This window comes from Bidens hawaiensis, unplaced genomic scaffold (assembly GCF_021521415.1).
Source record: "Bidens hawaiensis isolate Kalapana, Puna unplaced genomic scaffold, B.hawaiensis_p1.1 tig00011542_1, whole genome shotgun sequence".
Classification (NCBI taxonomy): domain Eukaryota; kingdom Viridiplantae; phylum Streptophyta; class Magnoliopsida; order Asterales; family Asteraceae; genus Bidens; species Bidens hawaiensis.
Genome location: NW_027491904.1, coordinates 463,840 through 483,716, shown reverse-complemented (window position 1 = coordinate 483,716; position 19,877 = coordinate 463,840). Strand labels below are relative to the sequence as shown.

General features: G+C 37.7%; 1 pseudogene across 1 annotated transcript; it reads left to right on the top strand.

Annotated features, from left to right (window-relative positions):
• Positions 1–5,285: 5,285 nt before the first annotated feature.
• On the top strand, positions 5,286–19,847 carry LOC143538300 (MLO protein homolog 1-like; annotated as a pseudogene). Its single transcript, XR_013136223.1, has 15 exons — positions 5,286–5,482; positions 5,782–5,824; positions 8,960–8,980; positions 10,661–10,950; positions 11,026–11,142; positions 11,993–12,053; positions 12,148–12,233; positions 15,358–15,432; positions 15,627–15,715; positions 17,488–17,537; positions 17,675–17,715; positions 17,812–17,985; positions 18,667–18,702; positions 18,889–18,999; positions 19,094–19,847. The product of XR_013136223.1 is annotated as an MLO protein homolog 1-like (transcript).
• The last annotated feature ends 30 nt before the right edge of the window (positions 19,848–19,877 follow it).

Sequence of the window (19,877 nt, the reverse complement as noted above, 5' to 3'; positions counted from 1 at the left end):
TGAGATTTTCGTTGCTTCGAGACCTTGAGTCTATGTGTTTCCTATATCGCTACACTAGACGATATGATTGTGTCATTTTGTTTATTTTATAGTATATTTACTACTAGCAATCTATGGTGGATATAATGTTTAATTTTATTACTCACAAGCTTTCTAAAAGTTACAATAAATTTCTAGTATCACTGTATTTCAATTAGCATTTTCTTTTCAAGGGATAACGTATTATGCCGTTTCAGTAGTTCAAGAGATACAATTTCATATTATTTTACAGTTGTATTCGTGTAGCTACTATGTTTTCTTTTTACTTTGAAACTAAGTTGTAATTGATAACTTCAACTTATTCTCATTTTTTTAAAAACCAAAAGAAAGAAACTCTTGACATTATACCGCATTAAGTTGTGTTTTGTAAAAACTTCATTGACTTTATCTTAAACTTTTCCACCCTTAGATTTTTTCCTTTGATTAATCTAAATAGACAAACCAACTTCATAAATTATCATACGATATAGACATTTCTAGAAAGATAACGATAATTGAATTAAAGGTACCAAAACAAACCGAAAGAATATTGAATATTGCAATTACATAGACCCTAATATCAATAACAAGAAAGAAAAACAATCACAAAGAAAATGCCTATTTGTGTCTTGTGCTAAGCGCGTAATCGGTTAATACAAGCATAGTACTGTCTAGGTGAGAAACATATGGCCGGCTAGATTATATAATCTTCTACTATATAATAATAATAATAATAATAATAATAATAATAATATAAGTATAAATATTAAAGTTTGATTAAACTTGTTAGTTAGCTAATGATCAAGTGAACTTTAGGGGCTATTTTGGGTTGTGTATATAATATCATAATATGTTAGTTTTAGACGCATGGTATTAATAAAAAAATAACTCATCTTAAAAATAGTAAAAGGGCTAGACAGGGAGTTTAATTCAAAACCTATATATGTTTACAATCGCAAGACCTATAAGACGTGGACATAGAAGTTTTAATGGGTCAAATGTTTAAGAAAATGAATACATGTTGTTTGAACCAACTCTCGGACCCTAAATATTTTATATGGAATTCCAATTTTGACTTCGTATAATCTCCTGAGTTACTATTTTAATCTGCTTTTACTTTCAACTAAAAATGTGTAAATTGATAATAATAGACTGACCTTCGATTAGTGTTTGTGTTGTGAGACTTTTGTTGAATTTTGTAAGAACACCCATCCTTGATCGATCTTCACTACGGAAACTTAATGATATACCTTGCTAGACAAGCAATTTGTATTGTGTTTGGGTATGGGTTTTTGTAAAGATTACTGCTGATAGACGGGCCTCCTCTGATTCTTGGAAAGATTACTTGTTGCTCGCGCCAATCCCCTTGGATTTGCGCGCTTCTCTTCCTCGATCCTTGCCCTTGCCTTCTTCCTTCAGCTACACAGATTCTTTTGAATTTTTTACTGGCTGAGGCTCCGTCTGGTTGTTCGTTCTATGGTCTTGGATTTTTTACCAGGTGAGCCAACTTGCCTGATTTCACATCTTTTTCGATCGCATCCTTCAAATGATGGCATGCATCGGTGTTGTGCCCTGTGGATTTGTGAAACTCACAATATTTGCCACTGTTCGGTGGTCCCTTATGGAGTAATGGCCTGAGGTTTTTAAACTGGACATTCTCTGTGCTTAACACTTGCGAAGGCGTTTTGGTGAGGGGAGTCCATAGTCTTGGTAGAGGTCTGTTAGGCTCTCTGCCGCCTTCCTTCTTGTCATCTTCTCCGCGATTAAGAATGTCTTTTTGGGGTTGGGGTGAACTTTGTTGCGCTTGCTTTTCTGCCGGAGAATAATTGGTTTGTTGCAACCTGGACCATACGGAGTTTTGTTTGCCCCTCCTTTCATTGTTGCGTGGTGCTCCTGTTTGATGCCCTTTATCTCTTGCTCTGTCTTGGGCAATTTGTTTTTCATTTCGTGCGAAGACTCGCGATGCTTCCATAAGCTTAGCCCAAGTGGTTGGCATGCCTTCTCTGCTCACGAGAGCTCTGCGGAGTTGATCACTGCGCGTACCTTGTATAAAGGCCACGCGCAAGAGTTGTTCAGTGATGCCTCCAATTGCAAGAGATTCCTGATTGAAACGAGTTATGTAGTCTTCAATGGTTTCATCATTCCTGCGTACGCAGTACATGATGTCATCGGGGTCGCGCGTGTGTCTGCGCTGCTGTACAAAGTGAGCCTGGAACTTTTCCAATAGCTCTTCGAACCCATCGATTTGTCCTGTCGGCAAGCTTTCGAACCAGACACGCGCTGCACCCGTGAGGCAGCGAGCAAACATGTGACACCATGTTGGCATCGTCCAGCTTTCTAAGTTTCCAGTGTTATAAAAACCTTGTAAGAAATCATCTGGATCTGTTGTACCATCGTACTTGCCTAAACCACTTGGCATCTTGGTTTTGTGTTTGATGGGAGCCTTCGCAATGCGCTCAGCGAATTTTGAATGTTTTACCAAGATGGCTGGCCTATATGGTGTGGTTACGTCCACTTGCCATTTCGCTTGTGGGTTGTATGGTGTGTATAAATCCATATCAGCTTTGGCTCCAGGTGCTATGTGCATGTGTGCGCGAAGCTGTGATCCTCCTGCATGAGTATCTCGCGTCTTCTTCATGCTGTGTACCTCTTCCTCATCACTAATATCAGCTTGTTCGGTGTGAACAGAATGACCGTCTTCCAGCGCGCGCGTCTTTTTTGTTGTTCCCTGAATTGTTTGTTTATCAAATGCGAGCCTTTATGTTAAATCGGCTAACTTTTTGTGTTTTACCAACTCATTGTATTTGTCCATTAAACGCCGTTGTTCGTTTATGAGCCATTCTTTAGGGTCATTGGTTTCAACTTCCGGGCCCATTGGTCCTTTTTGTTTTGTACCAGTCAGATTTTGGAACGTGAGATCGTCTGGGGGAGTTTCAGTTTGATTATGAGGTGTTGTGTTGAAGGGATGGTTACTGGCGGTGCGCGCAGTGTCACGCGGCGCCCTCAGAACCTGATGTCCCTCATTAACATCCTCAAGCTCATTATCCTCCAGAACTTGATCGTTATTTCGAACACCGGAAACCATGGTGAAGATTTTCAGAGAGAAAATTGATGAAATAGTGGTTTTGTTGCCGTTGTAACAGGTGATGGCGCCAATGAAGAAGCGTGTATCGACTTACTTGTATACGATCAACGTTCCTCGGGTACGAGTATGCTATACCACCGATGGTTTTCCGAGATACGGGTTCTTCCACCTACAAAACGAACAGCACCGTGAGCTTACCCCTCAGAAAGGGACAGAGGGGTCCTCTTTGGGGTAACCCTCCGGTGTGAGAATCAGATATTGTAGGAGAGGATAATCAGGATGTGAAAATGAGTAAAGGATTTAGCATATATTTTCTTGCCTGCCTCTCACTGTTGAGGTGGTGTGGTATTTATAGTATTAGGGTTTCCAATGATTGGGCTCAGACCCAATTAGGGCCTTTTTGGCCTCCTCCTATTGCTTCGCGCCACGTGTACTTAGGACACCTGGTGCTTTTTCATTGATTATTCTCTGACCAAGGTATTTCACCTGACCCATGTGCCATCACGTGGTGGCACATGGGCTTTGCTGAGTTGTCCACCCTTCATTGGCAGCTGTCAACATCAGCACATTCTTTATTCCTTAAAAGATACCTTCTGGAAGGTTGTCTGATGAGTACAATCATGGTTGTCCTTATCCTGATTTGGATTAGACCATTGTCTCATTTGTTGTGTGTCGCTTACGCGCGGCCTTTATGCGCCTATCCCGGGGATGCGCAAGGTCTTCTCTTTATTCTCACACTAAATGTGTGTGTTGTGTGCATATGTGATATGCGCCACGCGCAGATGTTTCATGCGCTTGCGCATAGGTTTTGACTTTGTGGGTTGACCCGCCTCGCTTGCGCTTGCGCTTGCGCATATGTGATATGCGCCACGCGCAGATGTTTCCTGATTTCAAGCCTCTTGTCTATATCTTGTGGGTTGACCCGCCCCGCTCGATGTTAAGGCGGGTGCATACCCCTTCACTAGACAAGCAATTTGTATTGTGTTTGGGTATGGGTTTTTGTAAGTCAAACTGAATAAACAGGGTCAAACCCTTTCAGTTTGATCATTGTAATTTTATGTAGAGTTTATTTTGTAAGCAATTTCATAATAAATCTAGCAATTTCATAAGAAATCACCATCAACCGTTCGTAGCAGCTGGCTACATTTTATAACTCGAAACTTGAATAACATTGTATTAAAGAAAAAATGTAAGATTCTCTAGTATTTGACCTTCTATGTGACGCATGTGTACATTGGTGAAGGTTGCTTAGGGCCGGGGTGGCCCCGCCCCCTGTTTTTGTACGTAGTAATGTAAATTCACTAGTTTTCGCCCGAAATTTTTTATACGTAATGTAAATTTAGTCGAACCGAAATTTTTTTATATGTAGTGTAAAATGTAGCCATTTCCGACCAAATTTTTTTATACGTAGTGTAAATTTAGCCGTTTTTGACCAAATTTTTTATACGCGGTGTAAAATTTGGCCATTTTCAACCGAAATTTTTTATACGTAGTGTAAATTTAGTCGTTTTCGGCCGAAAATTTGAGCCCGCCCCCTTTGTGAATTTTTGTATACATTTTGAGTCTCCCCCCCCCCCCCCCCCCCCGGTGTTTTAGTTCAAGCTTCGCCATTGTACGTGTACATACATTCGAATGGTATATATTCTTTTATTTATTGAGAGTATTTCAAGCATTAAATGGGGTGAAAGAAACCGAAATCCCTTCTTTTAAGTTTTAAGTTACTCCTAAATACATGGCTTTACACATCGTTTTTGCTAATTCGAATTGAAAGATGATATACAGTAAGTCTTCATCTTTAGATATTATATTCATAGTTAGCGCTTGAAAACAAGTAATTTTATTTATCAACCAAAAACTTATTTGACTTAGCAATATCTTTTACGGAGTATTATATATGTAATTTATCTAATTAATCAAGTGATTTTGTGAGGAAGCTAGTACATAGATGATAGAACAATTTTTGAAATAATTAGGATTGTAACAGTCCCAACAAAACAAAACATAACCATCGAACGATTTTAGTAAAGTGACAATTTTGACACTTTCAATATATAGTTATATAAATATTTAATAATCCATCAATTAAAACACGCTTTGTGCCTATTTTTTTATTTCTAATTTACTTTGCTTTTCTCTCCCATATATACACTATTTCTTGTTTACTTCATGCTATATTCTTGTTCCTGCAGCCCAACCCGGAAAAACCAAAGAAGTCTTGCCGGTCATTTGAGTCGTTTTGGTCAGAGTTGAATGGCGGTAGGATCATCATCATCCGAGAGGTCATTGGAAGAAACACCAACGTGGGCGGTTGCATTGGTTTGTACCGTTTTCGTAATCATCTCAGTTATCATTGAACATGGGATTCATTCACTTGGCAAGGTAACGTTAGTTTGTAATACATTTGTTTCAATTCATATTAGACATAATAACACAACCCTCTCTCATTGCCTGATGTATAAGGTCAATAAAAGTTATATTGGGAAGAATAGTCGAATAATAATTACGATTTAGATTATTATTTTTGGCTTTTGGATTCTTTTAACGAATAACTACTATCATAGATAAATTATGTAACTTATGTTTCTTTCTTTCCACTACTCCATGATGTAACAATTGACCAATAATATTTTTGATTAATAGTTTTATTTAAACCCTTGATCTTAATTACATGCATGCAGTTGTTTCATAAAAAACAAAAGAAAGCAATGCTTGAAGCTAGAGGTGTTCAAAAAAACCGGTTACGGAACCGGTTTGGCCGGTTCAACCGGAAACCGGTTTTTTAAAAACCGGTTTTTTTAAAAACCGGTTTGACCGGTTTACGTAACCGGTTTACGTATCGGTTATACGTTTTGGAGCCAAAACCGGTTTTATAACCGGTTATAAAAAAAACCGGTTTTTTTAAATAACCGGTTATTAAAAAACCGGTTAACCGGTTTTTAAAATAACCGGTTTATTACCGTTATAAAAAAAAACCGGTTAACCGGTTTTTTAATAACCGGTTAACCGGTTAAACCGGTTTTCGAACGTTACCAAACGGCTTTATAGCCGTTTTTTTTTTTTGACCGTTTTTTAGCCGTTTTTTTTTTTGTTTTTTTACCATTTTACCCCCACAAACATCTATATATAGTTTAGGTTGGGTATTGGTTAGATCACACTTGATTATACAACTCCAAACGCTCTAAACGTTTATTTCATACGCGATTATACAACTCCAAACGCTCTTCTTTCGTAGTCGTTTATTTCATACTCGAGTATACCACTCTTAATTCGTAGTCGATTATCATGGCCTCCCAAAGTGCTGCTTCATCGGTCAACATGGGTGCCTCGAACACGGGAGAAACCGTCGTTCGGGTCATCCCCACGAAACGAAACCAAGATATTTGGCAACATTTCGACCTATGCGAAATGTCTAACGGAACCCAAAAAGCTAGATGCAAACATTGTTTGAAGTTTTATAACAAAGAAGCAAACTCCAGTTTAAGAGCTCATGTAGAAAAGCCCTCTTGCAAGGTCTTGAAGGACGAATCCGGAAGTAGTTCGCAGCCGGAGATGACGAATCAAGGAACGGTGTTTACGTACGACCTTGAAGCGGTACGTCAACAGTTTGGCAACTTTGTGATTCAACAATCACTTCCTTTCAACCACTTCGACAACCCTCAATTCACGGAGATGATGCAAAAGTATGTTCAACCACGCTACCAACACGTAAGTCGTTCGACCCTTAGAAGAGATTGTCTTAAAGCATGGAAAAACGCTAAGTCCGAACTAATTTCATACTTTTCAAACTTACAAACTGGTGTGAACTTAACAACGGATGTGTGGTCGGTACCTAATGGTTCGCCCGACTCATACATTTGTGTGACGGCTCATTGGGTTGACCCCCGGTCGTGGCAAATGATGAAACGAACCGTTGCGTTTCAATTGTTTGATTACCCGCACACGGGTAGAAATATTTTTAAACTCTTGGATAAAGTCATTCGACAATACAAGATTGAAGATAAAATCTTTTCAATATCGTTTGATAACGCGTCCAACAATACGGCCGCGGTTGGCCATTTAAAATTAAAGTATAAACCTATCTGTGATGGAGCGTTTTTTCATAGCCGATGCATTGCACATATTATCAACTTGGCCGTGCAAGATGGGTTAAACGTGATCGAAACGCAAAGAAACAATTTTAAAAGAATGTTACGAGATGTTTTTAGCAACAATTCAACATTTTCAAGATACAAAAAATTTTGTGAAGAAGCTAACTGTCAATGGTTGGGGCCTAATTGGGATTGTCCAACAAGATGGAACTCGACTTGTGAAATGTTTGAGAAAGCCATCCAACAAAAACAATCGTTAATTGCGTTTCATCAAATTTTGTCAAATAGGGGTAAATGTGCACCGTACGATCCTAGAAACTGGTTATTGATTGAGATCGTTACGGAGGTTCTTCAAATTTTTAAATCTTGCACAACTAGTTTATCCGGGGTTTACTATCCAACAAGCCCCATTGCTTTACCAAAAATTGCTGTCATGTGCACAAAGTTGACTGAAATTCATTGTAGGGGTGCACCTTATTTTGATATGGGTGCAAAAATGAAAGAAAAATTTAGAAAATATTTTCAACAACTACCCGCTGTTTTGACCTGTGCGGCTGCGTTAAACCCTTGCATCAATGTTGGTGGTGTTGAAGCTTTAATAGAAAAAATTTGTGATGAGCTAGAGTTAAACGACGATCAAAACCCCCATTATAACCAAACTTTAAAGAATGCTTTCAACACCACCTTGGCAAACATGTATGATGTTTACCTTACAAAACACGGGTCGTCTTCCCAAATTCATGACTCGTTAAGAGCTGTTGCCCAATCCCAATCCCAAACCGACCTTGAAATGGGGATGTACTACATGATTTGGGAAGACGCCGGTAAACGTCAAAGGGTAAACACCCCAAGCAGTGAACTTGGAAGGTATGGTGGTACCAACTTTGTGAAACACATGACTCCGGATGAATTTAGAAGTCTTGATTTGCTGGCTTGGTGGAGAGGTAAGGAGGATGAGTTTCCGATCCTCGCCGCCATGGCCAAAGATTTACTAACGGTCCAAGCTTCCACGGTAGCTTCGGAGTCTGCTTTTTCTGTTTCTGGCAGGGTTATATCGATTAGGAGGACTCGACTCACTCCACCAGCTGTAGAGATGTCGATTTGCTACAAGGATTACTTGGACTCTTTAGATAGGGCACAACATCAACGCTCACTCGAGGGGGAAATGGAGTATGAGGCGGCCTTGTATGAAGACGAGGTCAATCAAGGACACACTCAACCAATGACCGATGAAGAAGCCGCGTACGACGATTACCTAAGGAATAGCTCGGGATCGGGTAGCGAAGAAAATGAGTAACAAACATCAACTTGTTAATGTAATCGTGTCTAAGCATTCTTTAATGTTTGTATTTTTGAGTTACGAATATGCGATAACGATTTAATGTTTGTATTTTTAATGTAAAAGCTATAAATGAAAGTTATGTGTTTTTAATCTTCCAAGCAAAGAATGCTAACAACGAAACCCTAAACCCTAAACCCTAAAGCAAAAAAAAAAAAAAAAAAAAAAAAAAAAAAAAAAAAACCGGTTAACCGGTTAGACCGGTTATTAAAAACCGGTTATAAAAAAACCGGTTTAATAACCGGTTCTAACCGGTTTCTAAACCGGTCCAAACCGGTTTGGCCGGTTAGAGTTTTCATTGATAAAAACCGGTTAATAACCGGTCCGGTTATTAACCGAACCGGTTTTTTTCTGGATAAAAAAAACCGGTCCGGTTAATAACCGAACCGGTTTTTTCAAAAAAACCGATTTGTGCACCTCTACTTGAAGCCTTGGAGAAAATGAAATCAGGTAACTTTAAACTTAATCAAATAAATAGCCTAGCTAGCACTTAAAGACTTGTTAAAACTTAAAATACAAACATTTCTTGTTTCCAAATGCTAAATAAAATAAAATTCGTTACATCCTTTTCATTTTTTTTACTTTGAATTACTTTTTAACTATAAGTTATAACTTGAATAATGGTTTCTTTTGTACTTATGTTTATATATATTATTATTGTTATCGTCTAATATTTAACATTGTTGTATTGTCAAATATTTCAAATATATATAACCTCGCTTTTTCGCCCGATTATTATAGTTTCATGAAGTAGACAGCCATATATAATTCAAGTTCTAAAATATTAAAAAGTAATTTTTTAACTTTACTTTTATGACGATCGAATATTAAATTAGGTAGAGATGTTCATGGTTTCCATTTTTGTGTTTACATTTATCTGTTTAACCTCAACCGTTCTTGTCTACCTTGACTTTTGGTTTGAAATTAGGGTTGTTTGGCAATCATTAACAGGTTTGATTGATTAAGATGCATCCTATAAATTATTCAGCATATCTCTTAAATTTAACAGTTAAAAGATTCCATAAACCATTAAAATGTGTCATTTTTAGTAAGGGTGTTGCTAAACGTACCCCCCTTTCATCTATTTTTACTAAACATACCCTCTCTCTCAAATTTTACATTAATACAATTTAGATCTTTTTGTTGCTTCTTTTGTTATTTTGTTATCTTTTATTATAATTATTATTCTTATAAAAGCAATTTTTTGTATTTTTATTAATAATTTTTTTCTATTTATCTTTTTATGTAAATTTAAAAGCCTTTAATAAGAACATATTTTTCTTACTTAGAAAAATGGTTTTTTTTTCTTATCTAAAAAACGATGTTTTTCTTGTTTTAAAAAAATATATTTTTTTCTATACTTCTTTTAATCTTTTTGTAGAGTGTTTTTTTTTAATTAAGAGATAGTTTACATTCTTTTATAAAAAATCATATTCTTTTTTTATAAATAAAAATGTTTAATAACATACAACTTGATATAAAAATTGACTATTTTATCAGATAACATTAATCTCATGTATCCAAACCTAACAAAAAAATCAAATTGTTTTGAATACATTTTCTAAAAAAAAAATAAATAATAAACTAACTAGATAAAACATACAAAACTTTTTTAAAACATGTAAAAAAAATAAAAACAAACTTTTAATAAGATCTTAAAGAAGTAAGATAATAAAATCAATAACAAAAATATATAAAAAAATTGTAAAACAAAAATAAACTTAATAGTTTTTTATTTGATAATTTGAGAGAATTATAAAATAAAATAAGAGGGACTAACATGCCAATTACAAATGTTAAAGGGAAATGAAAGTTTAGGAGTGTGTATGGATAGCAATGGAGGGAGTACGTTTAGCCTGACCATTTTAATAAACGAAGCATACTCTACCTCTAACCAATTTAGAGGTAGTCTCTTAATTGAATCATCAAGAGATTACCAAACAATCCCTTAATTGATTGGTCTCTAATGAACAATCAGACTAAATTTTGAATTTCAAATTAAAGTAAGTTATAGAAAAAAAAGGGTAGTAACTATTAATAGCTAGTAATAAAAAAATTATGACTTTATGTCAAGTTAAAATACTTGTGATACTTAAATATATTAATCTTTGTGATTTCTTGTGAATCTAGAGCTCATGCTATTAGAGTTTCTATCGTTGCTACTAACGGTGGGTACAAAATACGTTGCAAAAATATGTGTTCCTGAAAAGGTCGGTTACAAAATGCTTCCGTGTAAAGCGCATGCTTACAATGGTGATGACAAAAAGAAAGACGGTGGTGAGAAAGGTGGTGGTGGTGGTGGTGGTGTTGGCGATGGAGATGGAGAACAACATCGAAAATTGCTTTCTTTAGCTGAAGAAATGATATTCAGGCGAGTGCTAGCGGGAGCAGGCAGTGAGACCGGAAGTACTTGTCGTAAGGTATGCAAGATTTGCTGATGTTTTATATATATTTAAATTAGATATAATTTATTATATATTGATATATTTGTCCAGGGAATGGTACCTATGATATCATCTTCGGCGGTTCACCAGCTTCATATATTCATTTTTATTCTTGCCGTTTTCCATGTCCTTTATAGTGTCGTTATCATCGGCCTTGGTCTCGCAAAAGTAACAATATCATACTCTCTCTATATATTATACATGCATTTGTATGTTAGTATTAAGGGTAGCTATACACACCGTCTGACATTTAATCCCACACCATTTTAATTGATCATTTGGGGAGAATCAACACGCCTTCATTCCTTTTGCTTTTGACACATTTGGGTCTCTTGCCCCCGATGCTGTTGCGTTTCTAAAAAGAGTTCGGCGGGTCGTGCACAATAACTCATCGACGCCGAAGAACGATAACTTTGCTTTCAGTAGGATCGGTTTTGCCATTCAAAAGGGGGTGGCGGCGCAGCTTGTTGCCCGCTTACATGCCTCTTTATTGTAATTGGAACTATTTTCAACAATATTGTTCTTCAATATATACACATTTCAATATTAAAAGGAAAAAAAATGATCATTCAGAATGAAGTTGGATGATTGTTTTGTACAAATTTTCTAAGGTTGATCCTTTATGATTGCAAAGTTTGTCCAGATACTAGTTTAACGAATGTTCAGACCAATCATTTTTAAAGTTTGATCCCTTTATACTCAAAACGGTCATTTAAGTGTTTTAACTTTTATGGACGGGTGTATAACATATACCTTAATATATTAACATATGTAAGAATTAGTAAAAGCTATCAACAAAAGTTATAATATGTAAACATCTTTAAGAATCAGTCAAACTAATTTTCCATTCGAATTAAATAATTCTAGAATTCAAGCTGATAAATAAAAAAACACATTATATATTTGACACTTTTGTTTATTAACTTGGTTTAAATATATAAATTTAGTCAAGTCAAATAGGTTTTATCTGAGCGTAAGTCTTGAGATATATATTAATTAAGATAGTTTGACTGAACAGATGAAGAAATGGAAGACTTGGGAAGCAGAAACTACTTCTTTAGAATACGAGTTCACAAATGGTAACTACTAACTAGCTATATATTATTTATTTTTCAATCTCTATTTAGTATGTCCAAAAACTTACATATTTGAATTATTTTGTTTTGCATTTAGATCCTGCAAGATTTCGATTTGCTCATCAGACCTCCTTCGTTAAGCGTCATACTGGGCTTTCTACAAAGCCTGGAATTAGATGGGTGGTAAGCAGTCAACATATATATAAAATTGTTATTTTTTTTATTTTATACGTTGACAACAGATTAATTTAACAAAAGATGTCACGTCTCTTTAAGAAATTAAAAGAAAGTTTGAGTGTACTCTAATTAATAGTTTGTAACAAATTAAATTTATGTAAATATTATTAAACGTTACATCTATATACCTGTCGAAGCACGAAATGAATCTTACCTGATCCATGACGATGTTTCCACGGATTTTCGAGATGAACGAACCACGTCTTGATCTTCTTCCTCTACTGCGGCTGCGCCGGCGACCTGCAATGCCGTGACCTGCAATGGTTTCGGGGGAGTGGAGGCGACTGCTAAGATATCCTGAGGATTTCTTGTTCACAGACACAAAAAGTGGTGGTGGCTCTTACTGAGCATGACCCATGATAAGGAGGTGGAGACCTCCTTATATAGAGTCTCATGGCCACCATCATGGTACCCTAATGGGCCTAGCCCAGTTAGGGTTACCTCCACAAAACCCCCTCGGCCCAATAACATCGTATTAGTCCATGTAATGAAATAAGCCAAACATAATAGATTTAGGGTCGTAGAACCGGGTTTTAGTACCATACCCCTACAAGCCCCCCCAAACCAGTGTTGCTCCTGGGCGCGCAAGCGTCTAGGTGGAGCGCTGGACTTTATAAGGTGTGACGCGGTTTTTTCCCTTTTCTTTGGCCTTGTCTTTATTGTCTGAGTTTTGAGAGGCTTTCTTCATGATGGTGACATGTTGTAATAAAAGCCTGCGCGCGAGGCGACTTACAAGCTATAATAATAATGAAGCTCGCGCGTGAGGCGACTTACGAGCTATAATAATAGGGGAGCTGGCGCGAGAAGCGACTTACGAGTTATAATAATAATGGAGCTGGCGCGAGAAGCGACTTACGAGCTAAAATAATAATAATGCCTGCGCGCGAGAGGCGTCTTACGAGCTTAGAATAATAAAAGCCTGCGCGCGAGAGGCGTCTTATGAGCTTTGAGAATAATAATGCCTGCGCGCGAGGCGTCTTATGAGCTGTGAATAATAAAGGCCTGCGCGTGAGGCGACTTACGGGCCGTAAGAATAATAACAGCTTGCGCGCGAGGCGTCTTATGAGCTGTGAATAATAAAGGCCTGCGCGTGAGGCGACTTACGGGCCGTAAGAATAATAACAGCTTGCGCGCGAGGCGTCTTATGAGCTGTGTGAATAATAAAGCCAGCGCGTGAGGCGACTTACGGGCTACTTTATGTCACGCGCCACGTGCAGATGTTGCATGCACGTGCGCGTAGACTTTGGTTTTGTGTTAAGCGCCACGCGCAGATGTTGCGTGCGCGTGCGTGTAGACTGTGACATGTGCGAGCATGTGATGCGTAAGCATGTGATGCGTAAGCATGTGATGCGTAAGCATATGTGATGCGTGAACATATGGTATGAGGATTCCCAACCTTGCAGTTTGGCGCGTAGCCATATGGGATATTAGGGGGATTCCCAACCTTGAAGTTTGGCGCGTAGCCATATGGGATATTAGGATTCCCAACCTTGGCGCGTAGCCATATGGGATATTAGGAGGATTCCCAACCTTGAAGTTTGGCGCGTAGCCATATGAGATATTAGGAGGATTCCCAACCTTGGCGCGTAGCCATATGGGATATTAGGAGGATTCCCAACTTTGAAGTTTGTCGCGTAGCCATATGGGATATTAGGAGGATTCCCAACCTTGAAGTTTGTCGCGTAGCCATATAGGATATTAGGAGGATTCCCAACCTTGAAGTTTGGCGCGTAGCCATATAGGATATTAGGAGGATTCCCAACCTTGAAGTTTGGCGCGTAGCCATATGGGATATTAGGAGGATTCCCAACCTTGAAGTTTGGCGCGTAGCCATATGGGATATTAGGAGGATTCCCAACCTTGGCGCGTAGCCATATGGGATATTAGGAGGATTCCCAACCTTGAAGTTTGGCGCGTAGCCATATGGGATATTAGGAGGATTCCCAACCTTGGCGCGTAGCCATATGGGATATTAGGAGGATTCCCAACCTTGAAGTTTTGGCGCGTAGCCATATGGGATATTAGGAGGATTCCCAACCTTGAAGTTTGGCGCGTAGCCATATGGGATATTAGGAGGATTCCCAACCTTGGCGCGTAGCCTGATGCGCGCATGCACGGCGATAGAGTGGTGACTCGCAAGTGCGTGTGCATGGCGGAGGTCTCTTGCGCAAAACCCAGATGGTGGTTTCCGCGGCGGCACATGCACGGCTGCGGAGTGAGAACCCCCGGGCGTGCGTACATGGCGGCGGAAGTCTAGTAACTTCTGGATCTGCAATTTAAGAGTCAGATCTGCAACTTTAGACCTAAAATCCAGGTCTGTAATCTAGACCTAGATCTGTAAATCAGATCTGGACAGATCTGAAGATTCGGAGCAGATTTAAAACCATCACAGATTCGGAGATCCTGAATCACAGATTCACAGATTCGGAGATCTGATCATTCGAATCACGGATTTTCCTTCTTGCCCAGATCTGGAAGCCTCTTTTTAGATCTATTCATCTTTTTGAGCTTTAAATAGAACAAGCTTTGAAGCCTTTTTCTGTAAACTTCCAGATCTGCGTTTTTCTTGGGAGAGATCTGACAGCCGAGATGAAGATCGAAGGGCAGTTCGTTGCCGTCCCACGGATGGCGCCAATGTCGAAGCACGAAATGAATCTTACCTGATCCATGACGATGTTTCCACGGATTTTCGAGATGAACGAACCACGTCTTGATCTTCTTCCTCTACTGCGGCTGCGCCGGCGACCTGCAATGCCGTGACCTGCAATGGTTTCGGGGGAGTGGAGGCGACTGCTAAGATATCCTGAGGATTTCTTGTTCACAGACACAAAAAGTGGTGGTGGCTCTTACTGAGCATGACCCATGATAAGGAGGTGGAGACCTCCTTATATAGAGTCTCATGGCCACCATCATGGTACCCTAATGGGCCTAGCCCAGTTAGGGTTGCCTCCACAAAACCCCCTTGGCCCAATAACATCGTATTAGTCCATGTAATGAAATAAGCCAAACATAATAGATTTAGGGTCGTAGAACCGGGTTTTAGTACCATACCCCTACAATACCAATGCAGGTAGCATTTTTCAGACAATTTTTCGGATCCATATCAAAGGTGGACTATTTGACAATTCGCAATGGATTTATAAATGTAAGTCTCAACTATCATCATCACTAGCTGATCGGCTCTAACCGGTCGATTGAAGGAAAAATCGATCTATTCTTCGAAATTAATTAACTTCTCGAAATATTACAATTATCTTAAATTTTGAAATGAAAATGAAAAATGAGTATTAACATTGGCCCCTAGCTATCTAATGCATCTCGAATCGAATTGAAAGACAGAAACATTTTGCTCCAAGTAGCAAATTCGATTTCCATAAGTACATCAAGAGATCCATGGAAGATGACTTCAAGGCAGTCTTGGGTATAAGGTACTACCTATGCATGATTAATTTGTCATTTATTTTGATTGTAGATATATATATTGTCCCTACTAGAAAAATAAGCATTTGCGACCAGCCTTTTCGGGCGGAAAACGGTTGCACTTGCCCCATTGCGACCGTTTTGCAATCGAAAGTGTAGTCTTGGAAAAACGCTGGTAGCTGTTGCTATTGTGACCGTTTTGCGACCGCAATTACATTTGCGACGGTGCTGATGTCGCTAATTTGTTGCGGTCGCAAATATTCTGTCCGGAGTTGCGGTTGCAAATCTTTCTACGAGTATTGCAGTCGCAAATCTTCCTACGAGTATTGCAGTCGCAAATCTTTTGACTGATGTTGCGGTCGCAAATCTTCCAACGGCCAGTCTTTTTTGCGACCAGCATGCACTTATTCTCTTGAGACGAATTTGCGACCATATTTTTGTCGCAATGCAGTAGAAATATTTTTTGCACAAAAAATAATTAAAATATCAAATCATAAAATTGTAGATGAAACACAAATTAAACTACAAATTTCTATCAAAGATGTTCAATACAAAATGTTATCAAGTTCTATAAACAAATATAAAAATTGTTATTCTACCTATACACGCTTTCTAGTAAATAAAATTCTACATACGTTTATAGGAAGTCTTCACTTTTGCTTCTCATGACCTGCTCATCAGAAAATGTCTTCACTAAGTTTTAACTCTAATGTGAATTAGTAAATGACTAACATCAAGATCACCTTTAATTACGCTTCCAGAAATGCCAATGCGATCCCAGCTACAAATAATAATTTATGTCAAATGAGCCTTGTATAAAAAACTTTAAACAACTTAATCACCAACATTAACTAAATTGAAGTACCTTTACCAAACTCCTGCCCATAAATAAACAGGCAAAACGATTTAAGTATTTGATGTAATACTTCTTGATCATACTATGAAGTCTAAAGTAAAACAGAGGATGTTAGCATCTGTTGCTCCCAATCGTTGCACAAAGGAATCTACACAAAGAAACTAAACAAAAAATGATTGTTAACAGAGCTTAAAGATTAACTTGAGATGATGATGATAATGCCGGTTGAACCTCATAGAAAATCGGATTCACGCTCCAAAACCGGCGATTACGAGTTGAAATTCAGTGACCTAGCTTTTTAGGTGTAGATAAACAGTAAATTGACGGCAATTGGAGAGTGGAAACACCATTAACATGCGAAAGTTGACGGAAGATGAAGATAGGTAGGATTGAGCTTACGAGGCTGAAGATTTGAAATCGAATTGGAGAGATTGAAGAAAGAGATATGCGTTCTCGAGATCTTAAATGGAGAGGCAAAATGATCAGAAGCTAGGGTTGGATTTATCTCTGGAAACACTGAGACAATGCCTTGTTGGTGTACGACAGAAGCGGGATGTGAAATAAAATGGGGTCTCCGACAATCTATCCCGCCGGTTGCAAAAACTCCGACCGTCTACCGTCGGTTGCAAAAACTCCGACCGTCTAGCTACCGCCGGTAGCAAAAACTCCGACCGCCTATCCAACGGTTGCAAAAAATCCGACCGTCTATCCACCGGTTGGAAAAACTCCGACCGCTTAGCTATCGAAAATAAACGGTTGCAAAAACTTCGATCGCCTACTTTTCGGTAGCAAATTTGCTAAATCGGTCGCTAAAATTGCTACCGCTTTTTTTTCGGTAGCAAATTTTAGTCGCAATTGCTTAATTTTCTAGTAGTGTGTTGTTTTTGATTAAATCATATATATCTGTTTGATCTTGTTTAACAGTATCCCACTTTGGATGTTCTCAATCATATTTCTGCTACTAAATGTTCATGGTATGTTAACTCTCTACTATCAAAATATCTGCACAATAATTAATAATAGTATACGTAATTATATAAAACGTACGTGATGAATATTTGTACGTAGCTAGTAACTGAAACTGATGCGTGCGTTTTATATAACGATGCAGGATGGCATGCTCTTACTTATCTCTCGTTTGTTCCTCTCGTGGTACAAAATCATTTTTGAACTTTATATATTTAGCCTAACATTCAGTATAATTCGATGATCGATATAAACTAATAAAACGAATTTATATCGTTGTAGATTCTTTTGTTGGTGGGCACAAAACTTGAACTTGTGATCATGGAAATGGCTCAACAAATTCAAGATAAGGCAACCATTGTTAGGGGCGCACCCGTTGTAGAGCCAACCAACAAGTTCTTCTGGTTCAACAGCCCTCAGTTGGTCCTATTCTTAATCCATTTCACTTTGTTTCAGGTAACTAATTATTAATACGACAAACCAATGTTGTAAAAGTAGGTCTACAAGGCCGAGTACTCTCTGAGTACTCGTTACAAGGTATGGTGTTGAGGGGAGTTTCTTTAACTCCGCCTAGTTACTAAAAATTGTTCAAATGTTGTCAACATTAGCTTGAAATACATTTAGTTGGCTAACTTGTGCCTATTTTGACTTAAAAATACAATCATAATTTGTATTTATATAGTATTAAAGAACGAATATCATTTTTTTTTAATTAATGATTAACAAATTTTTAGAATAATTTAGTATTTAAAAATGTATTTCTCTTATTTATATTGATATTCACTTATTTTGTTATAAATATTAGTAAACTTATGATATTTAAAATATATATATTACCCAAAAATTAATTTTCTTTATATTTATCATGTCCGAGTACTCTCCGAGTACTCCCCGAGTACTCCAAGTACTCCCTCCAAGGAGGTCGGCCGCATAAAGGCCGCCTAACGACTTTTGCAACATTGCTACAAACATTATCTAATATATACATACATTAACTACCTAGCTAGTTTCATGAGAATAACATATTAAATTCCTGTAAAACTTCCTATATATTTGGTTTTCTTACAAGAATACAAGCTCTGTAGCTAGCTTGTTACTTGTAAGTTACTTTAATAATTCTGTATTGATTAATTGCAGAATGCATTCCAAATGGCATTTTTCTTGTGGACAGTGGTAAGTAGTTCTCACCATATTCTTAATGTTTAACAAAGTTCCTATAAATTTTGAAAAGGTAAAACACAGCATTTTTGATCAAAAGTTGAAATAAGACGGTGATCACTTTATCGTCTTTTGTAAACGATCGATGATCAATATATAACTCTTCATTAATTAATTAAAGAATTGGTTGTTTGTTTGCAGTATGAATTTGGGATAAACTCGTGTTACCACGAGAGCATGGTGGGATTAGGGGTGCTTGTTCATATCATGTGTAGCTACATCACATTCCCTCTTTATGCATTGGTTACACAAGTAAGTACCAATCAAAACAAATGCATCATATTTTAGATATATACTGATAATTAACTAACAAACATATGTAATTCTAATGTTAATTAATTTGAAGATGGGAACACACATGAAAAGGTCCATATTTGAAGAGCAAACCTCTAAAGAAATGGCAAAAGGCTGCAAAAGAAAGGAAGAGGCTGCGAGAACTTGGCGGTGGCAAGGGAGTCGGAGATGTCTCAAATTCAGGCCTAACGAGCCCCGAACGCACGCCAAGCCATGGTACCTCGCCAGTTCATCTCCTCCATAGCCAAAGACACCGATCATCCACGGCAGAGAGTGAGATCGACATTCCTCCATCGCCACGAGCGTATACTTCAGAGACGGAACTCTCCGATATGGAAGGTTCATATCATACTCAAGATCATCACAAGCGTCATCTAGATAAGGATTTCTCCTTTTCGAAATCTTAGCTAGGGTTTTATTAAGTACAATATTACAATGAAACAACCTTTACATTTCTTGATTTTAACTTCCACCAATATACAGTGATACAGCAAAATGTGTTTTTACTTAAGTTGATCTGTATTTTCATAATAATGTAAGATCCTATGACTTCAGCCTTCAATGAAATCGCTTACTGTTACTACATATATAGTTAACTTTAAAACCATTTTTTTATAATTTGATCTAGTGGAAACACAACATTCATTGGCTAACCGATCGGTTGATCAAATGATTCAAATAATATGTTCAAGTTTATAGTTTGTTGATTAAACACTGTGTCTGTCGATTGTATTCACCTGTTTTAGCTTTAGCTTTTGCTGATGTGTTCAATTTAAGTATGTTTCTCATGTAACCGTTAGTATGTCGTATGGACCCAAAGCTCAAGGTTTTGACTT